We start from the raw sequence: 12,991 nt of genomic DNA, 5'->3' as shown, positions 1-12,991 counted from the left end.
ATTGACATCCAACAGAGGGCAGTTTTCTTAGTTGACAGAGCAGGTAAAAACTAAGAATCTTGCATTGCAAATACCAGAGCTAGACCAGGTCTCTAACACACTGGAGCCTAAACCACTCAGTCCCTCACTACTCAGAGAAAAGGCCTTTCTCATGCAAAAATTCAGCAAGGACAGCATTTTCCAGCTTCTCTCAAAGTGATCTCTGCCCCTCACTTGATAGATTTTTTTTGTGTACCCAACCCAGAGAGCAGAAAAGAAAAAGAAAAACAAGAGTCAGGCAGTGAAGCCCACTTGGCTGCTGCAGATGGTGACGTCATCCTGCTAATAATGCCACAATATGGTCCATGAGAGAACTCCAAGAACTTCAGCCCCATGAGCCCACACACTTCAGAAACGGGCCAGATTCACACTTAAGAGCCAAGTTATCTACAAAACTACTTAATAAGGAAAAAGAAATGACAACTTTTTAAATACTAAAAAGTTTTCCTCCAAGACAGGGCACTAATTCACAGCACATACAATGGAATCAAAGGAAAATAATGCAAAGAAAGTTAATGCTCCTGTTCCTTTCAACCCAGGCCAATTCTTTTTCAAAACCTTCCTGCAATGACCACAGAAAATATGGTCAAAACAGTATACAAGGTTCTCACGCACAGAAGCTAGGCTGTTACAGCAGGCAAGTTAAACAAAAGTAATAATAGCACTGCAGAAATCTCTGCTTTATTTATTTTAGTTTGCTATTTCACAATGCATCAAGTCAAGCCAGAGAAAGCGCCACATTCTAGAATACGCCACAGCAGGATGGTGTGCAACCCTCCTGTTCAACACTCACATGTCTGATTTGGTATCTAATGCAGAATTTCCTTGTGCAATTTGAAGCAGTGAGGATAACATGTCTGGCGGCGTCAAGATGACTGTAAGCCTCCACAACACAGCCAGAAACTCCCCTAGGAACTACACTCTAATATGTGGACTCCATGGCTTACAGAAGCTCTCACACACAATATGGAACCTATCTTACATGACAGCAAGTATGGGCCATGCCATCTTTTGTCTTTCATACATGTGAGCTGTAAAATAGGGCTACTTCATGAATCACACTGAAACCGGCGAGCAGTCAGAAGTTTCAAAATCTGGACTCTCTGTAGGTGTTCATAGCAAGGCTGCTGCTCCTTATCAAACTACAAGCCACAGCACAGTAGCAGCTACCTCCTAAGTGCTGCTTTAAGAACCAGCCTCTCAATATGGTAAGAAATCATCTGCTGCTGGAGCTAACTGGCTTTGCTTTGGTCAGTTTTAAAGTGGAGCTGTACTACATGCTTTTCAGATTTCTGAAGTGAAATATCACTGTGACAAAACAGACCACCCAAAAGCCCAGGAGCCCACTGTCTCCTCAGTTCTTGGCCATCAGGTACTTGGTACTACTCCTCACCCCACCTCAGCCTTGCTTGGCTCCAGTGTAATTCATTATTGCTTCTGTGGTGCTGACTAAGGCCCCAACTCACTGCATAGTCCATGTTGGCCCCTCGGAGTTTGGGATTCTCTTTTGTTCTAACTGTATTTGGGATCAACTAAGATTACCAGACTGTGACATGCAAGTGAGTCGGACAGTACCATGAGCCAAGTGCTAGGAGCTGGGGCTATAGAACTACTGCCTCAGGTGTTACCTTGGCCCAGAGCAGGCAACATTAACATATCGTCCACATCAGACTTGACTGACTGATTTTACTAAGGATAATGACTGCTTAGGCTACGGGGTCAACCTTAGACTCTGTGTGTATTTGCTCCCACTCCAAAGCCGTGCCCCTGGAATAAGACCTCACAGCAAAGTTATCTGATGAATGAGTTATCAGTGGGTTAAGGAGGCAGCCAACAGCATGTGAAAGTTAAACTTACCCCATGGAAGGCACCTGTGCCACCAACCAAGTGCCCTGGGCTTCCAGTCCACAGGTACTTCTACAGAGTATCACGGAACTAAGCTAATGGACAATCTCTAGCAAATGTCTGGGATCTAATGGTTCTCATGACTTTTAAAAAGAACGTTTACACAATATGTACAAACACACAAAATAACTACTTTTCTCTAAAATGCTGAATGTTTCCAAGTGTTCTACTGCAGGGGGAGGGAAGGTGTACCTGAAGGTGACACACCTGCCTCAAGTGTTCTCTCCAGGAAGCTGCCCCAATAAGGACGCATCTCAGTCTATGTCTCCAAGCCAGTCTATGTCTCCAAGCCTGCATTTCACTTCACCAGGCCCTGGCCTTTCTGCTCATATTCCAACTTAATGAATCACTTTCCTTCTCCTTCTCTGTCACTGACCTCATGACCCAGAAAGTCCTCTATATACAAACAACTATGCTGCATTATGAAGCTACTGTCAGGTCCTGTCCCAATTATCAGCAAGAAGCAGGCTAACTGGCATAAAGCGTAAACAGGAAAAAACCAACTGTTATAGCCTCACAATTGAGTTTTATATTATAGTGAGAAAGGTGGCTTAAAGCATACATAACAATGTCAAAATGCACACATCAAAATCTCATGAAAAGGTTAGCGCTATTGCACCATTTGCATGTGGTATGTATACTCACATAAACACACACACTACTCACAGTGGTGTGAATACACATTACTCACATCCAGCAAAGGTACAAAAACATCCATTAAAAAAGAAATACCCAACCTGTTCTGTGCAGGGGGTGGGGGCACTTCGTTCTTTCTAAAAGAGAGGCAGACTATACCACAGTAGTGTTTACGGCCCTGGGTTCTGTTCCCAATGGAGACGGAACAGAAAGAGGGGCCAGGATGGAGGTTGAAGGGGGCAGAATGAAAGTTAGGGGAAGAGATGGAGGAGGGGAGGAGGACAGGAGAGAGACAGGGACACAGATGTGGGAAAATCTATAATCTCAAGTGTAGTGACACCAAGTATTTGTTTCCATATGCTTCTGCACTTTTTCTTGAGCTTAAATTTCTAATTTTACATTTTAAAATGAAGACCTTGCCTCCAACTAGTATCCTTCCACACCTAAAAGGAAGGATGGTGGAGACGGCACACAGGCTGAGGACGCAGAGGGTCCTAGAACCCTCCTGAAGGGATTCACCTGGGGCAGCCCAGGGCTCTTCTATGGCCTCCTCCACTAACTGGAGTCCTAGGGGCTGCTAAACTTAGCCCAGAATTTTCCTGTGACTACTACATGGGGTACTAATCCTTCAAGGTACCTCAGGAAATCAGTTCTACGGTGAACAAGGTTTGTAAAATAAATAGGCTGGAAAAACAAAGCACATAACATGAGCCCACTGGGAGACCCAGAAATCCATGCAAAGCTAGGAACCCATCCACACTTCATCAAGGACCTCACAGAATTGCACGGCCTAAGCACCCCCAGCCCAGAGATGCAAAGTTCACAGACCTATCTGGCTGAAGTCTTCAGTATGTGCGGACTACTGGACCTAAGTGAAGTACCTCCCAGAACACCCATTAGATACCACAGTCCTGATCCCACAGTGAGCTAAACAGGAGAGGAAGCTTCTCCAAAGCAGCTTGAGAAACCCTTGAAAGACCTGACATCCAAACTCGGTGAGCTCTGATGGGCTAACACTGAGATCCTGCCCAGCTTCCGTGAGGCCACCTTGCCTTTGCACACGTGACTTTGCTCACCCATCTGTTCATAACCTGCCAACAGGAAACACTTAGACTGTCACACATGCATCACCAACACATGCAAATTGCAAAACATTCCCTGCTTCTAAACCCTCGACACGCTGATTTGTGACCTAAGATGAGTGAATTTTCTGTTCTTCATTTCACACCAAAGACCCACTCCTCTCTTGTATCATGCTAAGATAAGCACAAAATGTACCATCTTATGGATTTCTAGTATGTAGTGCACTAACACTCAGTACATTCAAGCTGCTACACAAACATCAGATCTGTCTGCCCTCGCTTGCTTTATAGTACTATGATAAACATCTAGAACCAAAGCAATTGGGGGGAGAGGGCTTACACACAGCAGTCTACCATGAAGGAAGTCAGGGCAGGAACCTGGAGGCAGGAACTGAAGCAGAGATCACCCATGAACACTGCTTACTGGCTTACTCCCCATAGCTCACTCAACTTGCTTTTAAACACAACCTAGGACCACCCAGGTGGCCATCTCCCACATCAATCACTCTTCTTCCCAGATGACACCAGCTGTGTCAAGTTAAGGAAAAAAGACAGCCAGCATGCTGTCCATCTCCAGACTTCATCACCGACAACCGAAGCTGCCCCTACTCAACCGTGACTCCAGCTCTTCCCATTCAGCCTCTCGCTGGCACTGTTCTACATGCAAATCTGCAAGCCTGGTTATGCTTGCTTCCCTCGTGGGCTTGCAAACACAATCTAACAGGCATACGTCGCTGGCTTGCTTCGTTTCTGTTCAGGGTTCTAAAGGCCATTTCAGGTATATCTTATAGATTTTGCTTATCCACAGACATTTGTGTTGTTCCCAGTCAGTGGGTTTTGTGTGTGGTGCTGTTCTGAGCACGGCCTTAAAAGCACCCATCCAGACACTGCTCCCACTTCCTCAGGTGCATCAGCAAGTGGGATGCACCAGTAAGTGTCATTCTGACGTGTGCCGTGTCATTGTGAGGTCCCTAATGACCCAGCTGCTAGGCATGTCACTTCAACTACTTAGTGATCAACCGCTGAGCTGCTGGAGAGCACCTCTGCAGCCCTTTGTTCCCTTTTCATGTGTAGTTTTGTTATCTGTGGGTTGCAGGGGAGGTTCTGTCATATGGATATTAAACTTCATCAGAGGCATGCAAATACTTTCTCTTGCTATGAGTTTGCCTTTATGCTTTCTCCGTGTCATTCTTCGATGCCCGGTATGTTTTCATTTCACCACAGTCGTGTTTCTCAATGTTGCCATTGTAACCTATGCTTCTGGTGTTACAACTAAGAAGCCACTGCCATGAAAGAAAGTGTCCCCCTGTGTTTTCTTCTACAGTGTTCAAGTGTCCTAGCCCAAAGCTTCTTTCGACTCTTGCATCTAGAGCTCTGTCATCCATTAAGAGTTGGTTTTTGAATAGGGTGTAAGACACAAGGTATAGACAAGTTCATTCTTTGAAAAGCTCTGTGCCTGCTGCTCTTGCTCTGCTCTTTGACTCTGAGAAGTACAGTTTGGCATTTGCACTTTAAGAACAATGTGCAAAGAAAAACAGTAGAATCCTAAATGCATGCACTCAATACACCCATGTGTCCGTGTGAGGTTCAAACTTAGACCACAGAAACCATGCTAACAGCTCACGGGACACCAAGAGCTTTCTGGGAGTGGTAAAAATATTCTTAATTTGTGGACAGTTTCATGGACACTTGGACATTTTTCAAAATCCTGTATATATACTTAAAATCTGGGCATTGTAGTATCTGTAAATCGTATCCTAAAATATTGTGAGAATATGCATCTACATCTAATAGAGAAAAGGTATCTAAACTGTTGACCTCACATGTTTACTGTTCAGTAAGACATTTTAATACACACATATTGAACATATCCAAGCATCTTGTTCCTGCCTTGCTTGTGTAGCATGCCCTATTTGACTATTAAATAGATTGCCCATAGATGCTTAATGGTATTTATCAGGTTTTCACTTCACATAATAAAAAGTACAGAGCAACTGGGCATATTCAAATAATTATGACTTCTATTCAAATAAAAATGCAAGTCCCTAAAGCTAGGACACAAAGTGTATAGAAGCAACATCTTTTTTACTTAAATTCTGTCTCTAGGTATTTATCTTAAGGGGAAAAAAATGAAGCAAGTAAGCAAACATTTGCGTGGCTGGGAGTTTAATTCTGCCTGCTGAAAACGTAGAAATAGCCTAAAAACCAAATGTCCATCAACAGCAGACGCATTAAAGGGAGTCAAAGTACAACAGCGCCATTGAACACACTGGATCTCTCTACAGACGTAATAAGGAGCCCCATGGGCCCCTGGGCCAGGACTTAAGGGTAACAAGCTGCAAAGCAATAAACAGTGCTGCTTTAATATAAAAATCTGGGGGTTCATGTGTATAAAAATTAATTATCTACGGAATAGGGCATTGTTATCAAATTCTTAACCCGATTAATGTCTTTTTTCATGATTCTAGACCAAAATGCAATTTGTTTCTGGTTATTTACTGCTGCTGTCCACTAAGAGTCAACAAAAGGCACACTGTAGCAATTTACCTTTAATAAGCAGAAATCTCTGCAATTTGTTTTTCATTAATAGATTTAGGCCCTTCCAGTTAAAACCTACACAACAGGAGGCAAACAACAGAAAAAAAAAAAAATCTTAAGTTAACAGCTCCACTCAAGCGAGGCAAATTCTACTGGCTTCCGAGTTCACAGAAATACCAGATATTTTCCATGCATGAGAGAAATGAAAAGTCCCACAAAACAGAAATTCAGACCCTCAGATGAAGCTCAGGTGAACCAGTTGCAACAGTGAGTGTTATGCTGTCAACATGCCCACCCAAAACAAGAGTGCTGACAGGCAATGGCGTTTACAAGGGCAAGCCTCACAACTGTCCGTTCCACAGGTGCTCAATCCAAGTCCCCAACTGAGACTAATCAACAACTCAGGTGCTTTTCCCCCCTCTCTGTTTTTATTTTAAAAAGAAAACCAGACCCTGTCCTAAGGCTCCCCACCCCCCCCCCCCCAAGGAGAAGCTACTCCACAACTTCCTCCAACAGTTCTTTATGCTTGAAAAGTGAACCCATCGGCAAATGTGCTGTTAATCATACACACTGTGTACGTGGGCCAGGCTTTTTCCAGTCCTGTTCGGCTTTTCTCAAGAGCAGCGCTCTCTCTCTCTCTGTCTCTGTCTCTCAGTCTCTCAGTCTCTCTGTCTGTCTCTCTCTGTCTGTCTCTCTCTCTGTCTGTCTCTGTCTGTCTGTCTGTCTGTCTCTCTCTCTTTCTCTCTCTCTCTCTCTCTCTCTCTCTCTCTCTCTCTCTCTCTCTCTCTCTCGTACACATGCACACACACACAGAGAGAGAGAGAGACAGACAGACAGACAGACAGACAGACAGACAGACAGACAGACAGAGAGACATACACACACAAATAACAGTTAAGCTGGGGCTAAGGAGGAGTCGGTGAAGCAACCCTGGGTCAAAGCTCTGTCTTATACACTTAAACTCTTAAACCCACGATGTGGTGGGTGGCAGAGCACAGGAACTCCAGGTACCTCAGGCTGCTGTGGGCCCCACCCCCCACTTCTGTCTGTTCCCAGACCTTGCATCTACACCATAAACACAGCTGCTTATCCAACTCAAAATGAGATAACATACCTGGCAAACCATCCCCCTGCCCCCCCCCATCAAGAAATTTAAATTTTTCGAGCCATACAATCGATTTGCATTTTGATTTGTGAAACAATGAAAAGTTTGAATTTGTTACTAGCAACAACCTTTTTATGACAAATTTGTTATTGAACTTTCTTAGCAAGGTACACTCAATATAAGATTTTACAGATATGAACAATATAAAATACTATCCATCGTTATATTGCTTGGATTTCTTTACAGTTACTCATTGCCTACAAAATTTCATGGCTTACTCTATGTCCAACTGTTCCCTGTTTAGCAAATCACAGTGCAAATGAGCAGGAGGTCAGACCAACGTACTCAGAGTGAATATGCTCTTCAGCTGGGGGAACTAAATGATAGTGTCTCTTGTAACCTCAATTTCCAGGAGTCAGGGATATGTCCAGAACAGCCTTTATTTACTCTTGATAACCATTATGAATCTATTATCTGTGAATTTATTTAGATCCTTCTTACATTCATTTATATTTCCAGCCCATACCACCTCTTTAGGACAGCAATTCTCCAACATTATTATCCATTTTACAAAGTGGTAAATCTTCTAATTTTCATAAAATTAACTCAGTCAACCTTCATGCCCTAACTCATGCATAGACTTAGACTAATAAATGTATGGCCAACCAGGAAAGTCCAATGCCTCTGCTTTACCCGATCACAGATCCCTGCTGTCTGCAACCCTGTCTCTGGACTGCAGCTAAAACAGCATGAGGGACTCCAAAGGTGACCTGTTCCAGGCTGTGCAGAAGAATGAGACAGCCCTCCTCCTCATCTTTAGGAAGAGCCCTCCACTCACATCCTGGTCTCTCCTCTCCCACCTCAGTATACAAAGGTCTACCTTACGGTCCAAGGAACCAATTACTGGCTTTATTTAAATATTCATAAAGTGCAGACACTCACTGGTAGTGAAATGCTTTCTCTCCATTATAACCCAGGTTGAACAAGTCTTATTGTGTACAAAATTAACATCAAGTATATAATTGTAGTTTTACATTCAAGTGCCCTAATCATGTGTGTACTTTTAACACTTCCTTCCCACGTAGCCATCAAGGACATTCCACACCAAGGTCTATGAAGTCTACAGAGTATTTTCAGATAAAACATGAGCACAAAAGGGCAGAAACACTCATTTTTAGAAGTGTATGTGTATCACGGGGTGACAATTTTTACCCTGAAATTTTTAGTTTTAGATCATTCAGAGCTGGAGAGACAGCTCAGTCGTTAAGACTGCTCTTCCAGAGGACCTGGGTTCAATTCCCAGCACCCATATGACAGCTGCCTGTAACTCCAAAATCTGACACCCTCACACAGACAGACATGCAGACAAAACACCAATGCACATAAAAGTAATTTGGTAAGGCAGAAAAGCGGAAGGTAGTGGGGGCAAGATTATCAATTCCCACTGCCTACTGAAGACAGCATCCAGCATTCTACCGTCTCCCATGAGCCACAATCCACGGATGAGCCTGCCTGCCTTATTTGTATAGCAGCAGCTGTAAAAATGTTAACAGTAAAAGGAGCCGTGCTCTGAGGGCAAGCTCTGACATTTCAGCCAACAAGGCTAACCCTTTACAACACTAGAAGTGCTCTCCTACACCCAAACCTTGTGCAGTCATTTTAACAGTGCATGAACATGGCCCCACAAAGTGCTACTCCCATGGAGGTCATCATGTGGACAGAAAGAGAAAGTGCTCCAAAGATGATCTATACAAACACAGAAGCGACACTTCCTCAGAAAAGGCGACCAGAAAATAGAAAGGCCTGTTTCTGGCTCAAGAAAACACACACATGAGCTCATTTTCTTAGAATGAAGGGATCTTACTGGAGAGCTTTCTTATTGTATTATTGCCAAAACTCTAACAGGTACTTCTGAATCTATAAAACAGGATTTTTTTTTTAGTGAGGAACAAACACACACACACACACACACACACACACACACACACACACACACACACACACACACACACACACGTAGAAAACACAAAGTCAAAGTCAAAGCAATGTGACAACACTGTGCACACACCTAAGCCCAGCAGGGATTCCAGCGAGACTTTAAAATCAGAGCCAGGCTGCAGTGAGCTCTTGTTCTCAGAGCCACCCACTTGCTCCACGAGCACACAGGAAGACCCCATTCACCACACAGAGAATCAGGAAGCCTGTGACCCTGTGGGCCTACAGAGGAGTCGCTTGCCTGCCTACCCTTCTGGCAGAGATTCTGTTTTTATACAGCATAGAAGGAAGAGTCAAGAGCTTTTCCACTTTCCTACTTAAACCCAGCTGCCAACATGGATGAGCCAAAGGGGAATTTCTGGGAATTTTCAAGAGATAACCTTTGCTGAGGCTGCAATGTCAGCCTTGTAGCTGCGTGACGGCATCACGTGCGAGGAATATTCAATTAAAAGGCCGTTCTCTCTGAGATAACTCCTGAGCTGAGTTGGGGATACAGAAACCACCGATTTAAGAGTCAATAGCGAGAGCAGCAGCTGGTACCTTATGCAGAAGAGAAGTCTGAGAGAGCAGGAAGAAAGACAGTCACTGCAGATCTTCAGGATTGTAGGTTACAGGGGCAAAGGGTGTGTATATGTGTGTGTATGTGTCTATGTGTGTGTATGTATATGCATTACATAAGTGGGTATGTATGCCTGTATGTGTGAATGCGAGTGGTATTTAGATATAGTCTTTGAGGTTGTTTCATGTTTTCTATTTTTAAATGACACAGAAATATTACATAGAGTCCTATTTGATGTCACATTTTGTTTTGCTTTTGAGGAAGATCTGAAGGCAGGCCCCATGACTGCTACCCACAGCCTACAGCTTACTCTGAGGGTAAGGAGCAGGGAAGTTTCTACATCCTTTTTAACCACCCATTCTCTCCTGAAAAAGAGATAAATAAGCACAAAATCAGCAGAAAAAGAACTACACCATCTCAAAACTGAAAAATTCAAACACTACAGTGTTTGAAATATGGTCTTTGAAATGTACCCCATCTAAGTATGTCGCAGGCTAAGGGATGCGCACTCACAAACATAGCACTCAACTGAAATGTTAAATATGGTGAGAACAACGGAGGAGTGGAGAGAGACACGGCAATAATAATGAAAAGAACCAGACTGGTCCCAAGCCTGGCTGGCTCCTCGAGTCTCAGAGTAGACAGAGAACAGGTTCCTAAGGTCAAAGCTGGTGGGCAGGGAGCTCAGTCCTGGGCTGAGACCAGGGAGAATGAGAGTGTAGTGCTGGGAGATCAGAGGTAAGACATGGAAAGCAACAAGCTCCACGGCTGAAAGTAAGGTGGTGGGCAATCACCTGACCTTTCTGAGGCAATGCCTCAAGTATTCAAAGTGGCCTCAAACTCAGGACATAGCCAAGGATAACCTTGAACTTCTGATCTTGCTGCCTCTGTGTCCCAGAAGTACTGGGGTGACAAGCCTGCATGGCCATGAGTGATTCATACAACACTGGGAGGCATGCATGCTATACAAGCACTCTACACAGCCCACAAGTACATTTTTGTCTGTGCTGGCATTACAGGTATGTGTGGCCACATCCAGGCCAGCTGTTATCTCTTGCTTTTTGTATGTATGTAAAGATGACCTGAAATTGAGTCTTCATGCTTAGACAACACTTAACTATTCAGAGATCTTTCCAACCACAGGAAGTAAATTTTTTAATTAAAAAGAAAAATCTAGCTGAGGTGGCTATACACACTAGAACCTGTAATCCTAGTACGCAGGATGCTGAGGCAGGAGGATTCCATGGTTCAAGGTCATAGACCCAGAGGGGAGGGGTGTGTGGTGTGGTGAGTTAGATGAGTAGAAGGAAGGACTGTGGCTTGTTTGGGTTTTCCAGATGGATCCCTGAGAGTAAAGTATCGAAGGACCTGACCATCATCTGCCTGGAGAGCAAGACTCAGCTGCTGTAGGAATGCCAAGGCTCGAGGTGATTTGACTTTTGCCAGGTCTGACATCCAGAATTAGAGAAAGAGCTACAACTGCTACCCAGAGTTCATGACCGTGCTTCTAAGAAAAACAGAAGCTAACAGTAACAACTCAGGAAGGACTAGGTGTGAAGGAGCTACTGAACACATGTCCATAAACCTGGGGGTCCAACAGCCACATGCACAGGCCCTGACCAGAGCAGCTGCCTACAAAAGACAGAGCCTGCCAGGGTCAGCCTGACAAAAGGCAGGAATCTCACCAGTGCATTTTCTGTCCCTGGGGATCCGGTGCTAACATATTATTGAAACCTTACTTTGTATTCTACCCTCTCAGCAAAAAAAGACCCTGAACCATAAAACAGTATAAAACTCATTGGCTCCAACCGACTCTTTTTCCAGAACCATCTATGGCAGTTCTAACTACCCAACGAACAGAATTATTTCGTTTTTCCATTGATGTCAGCTTCCTACACTGACAACTAGCACCCAGGACCACAGCAGTCCTGCACACAGGTGGTCTTCACCAAACCCTGAAACAATCCAATGATATAACAGGCAGACTCAGTGTCTATCCACAGAGACAATCACCACAACTTTGGAGTGCAGCCAATTGACCACACCAGATTCTGGTAAAACTGACCCCAGTGCTGAAAGAAAAGGGCCCTCAGAACTGAAGCTTGTATCTATGCTTTGCTATCTCAGGGTGGTATCAAGCATCTACTCATTACACAGAATCCATCAGGAGTACCTTGCACAAACTGAAGTCACAACAGAATCATCCAGGCCCTGCACATGTGGGTAGGAAAACCCTAGCACACCGGCAGTCTGTAAGCACAGGAGAACAACAACACTTGCTGGGGGACAGAGGACAGAGGACCCTGTGAGCGACAACACAGGCCCACAGCACAGAAGGGACTCATAGGCTCAGGGTTTGGAGAAAGGAGTCCAAGAACACGGGGAAACTGTTCTGACCAGAGCTAAGCCAGGCCTAGAAAGTGGAGACTGGAGAGACTAGAGAGAAACTGGACAGCCTAGACCTTCCGCCAACAGCAGAGTCAAAGTGGGAGCCTGGTGAGATGGCTCAGAGGTAAAGACACTTGGTATCAAGGGCCTGACAACCTGAACTCAATCCCTGGAACCTGAGTGACACAAGCAAAACCCCAACTCCCACAAGCTGTCCTCTGACCTACACACAAGTGCAGTGGCAAGTATACAGCCCCCCCACAACACACAATGAACACGCAACACACACAATGAACACTATGAACACACACACACACTGAACACACACAATGAACACAATGAACACAAACACACACTGAACACACACTGAACACACACTGAACACATACACACACACACACACACACACACACACACACACACACAATGAACACACACTCACTAAATACCGGCAAACACATAAATAAAAGAGAGAAAACGAATAATTTGAGTAACAGCAACAGGTGACAAGAATGAGACACATAAGCAAAACAAGGACCAATTGCAGCCAAGATGAGGCAATGCCTACGGACGCTGGTTTATGCTGGCTGGGCTGTACACATGTTGGATGCTCACAGGAGGCACTGGCTGTGTGAATGGCTGGCTTTATAACTGAGCCCAATTTATTCTAAAACAGAAACACATGAGGTACTACCCAAGTAGGTAAGTTGTAGTTAATTCTAAAAAAAAAAACAAAAACAAAAA

General features: G+C 44.3%; 1 protein-coding gene across 1 annotated transcript in view; it reads right to left on the bottom strand.

Moving 5' to 3' along the window:
* Positions 1-12,991, bottom strand: part of Arid1b (AT-rich interaction domain 1B) — a 354,347-nt gene that overhangs the window by 249,139 nt on the left and 92,217 nt on the right.

This window comes from Cricetulus griseus, chromosome 2, assembly GCF_003668045.3.
Source record: "Cricetulus griseus strain 17A/GY chromosome 2, alternate assembly CriGri-PICRH-1.0, whole genome shotgun sequence".
NCBI lineage: Eukaryota > Metazoa > Chordata > Mammalia > Rodentia > Cricetidae > Cricetulus > Cricetulus griseus.
The sequence above is the reverse complement of the archived record's forward strand: the minus strand, read 5'-3'. Positions and strand labels throughout refer to the sequence as shown.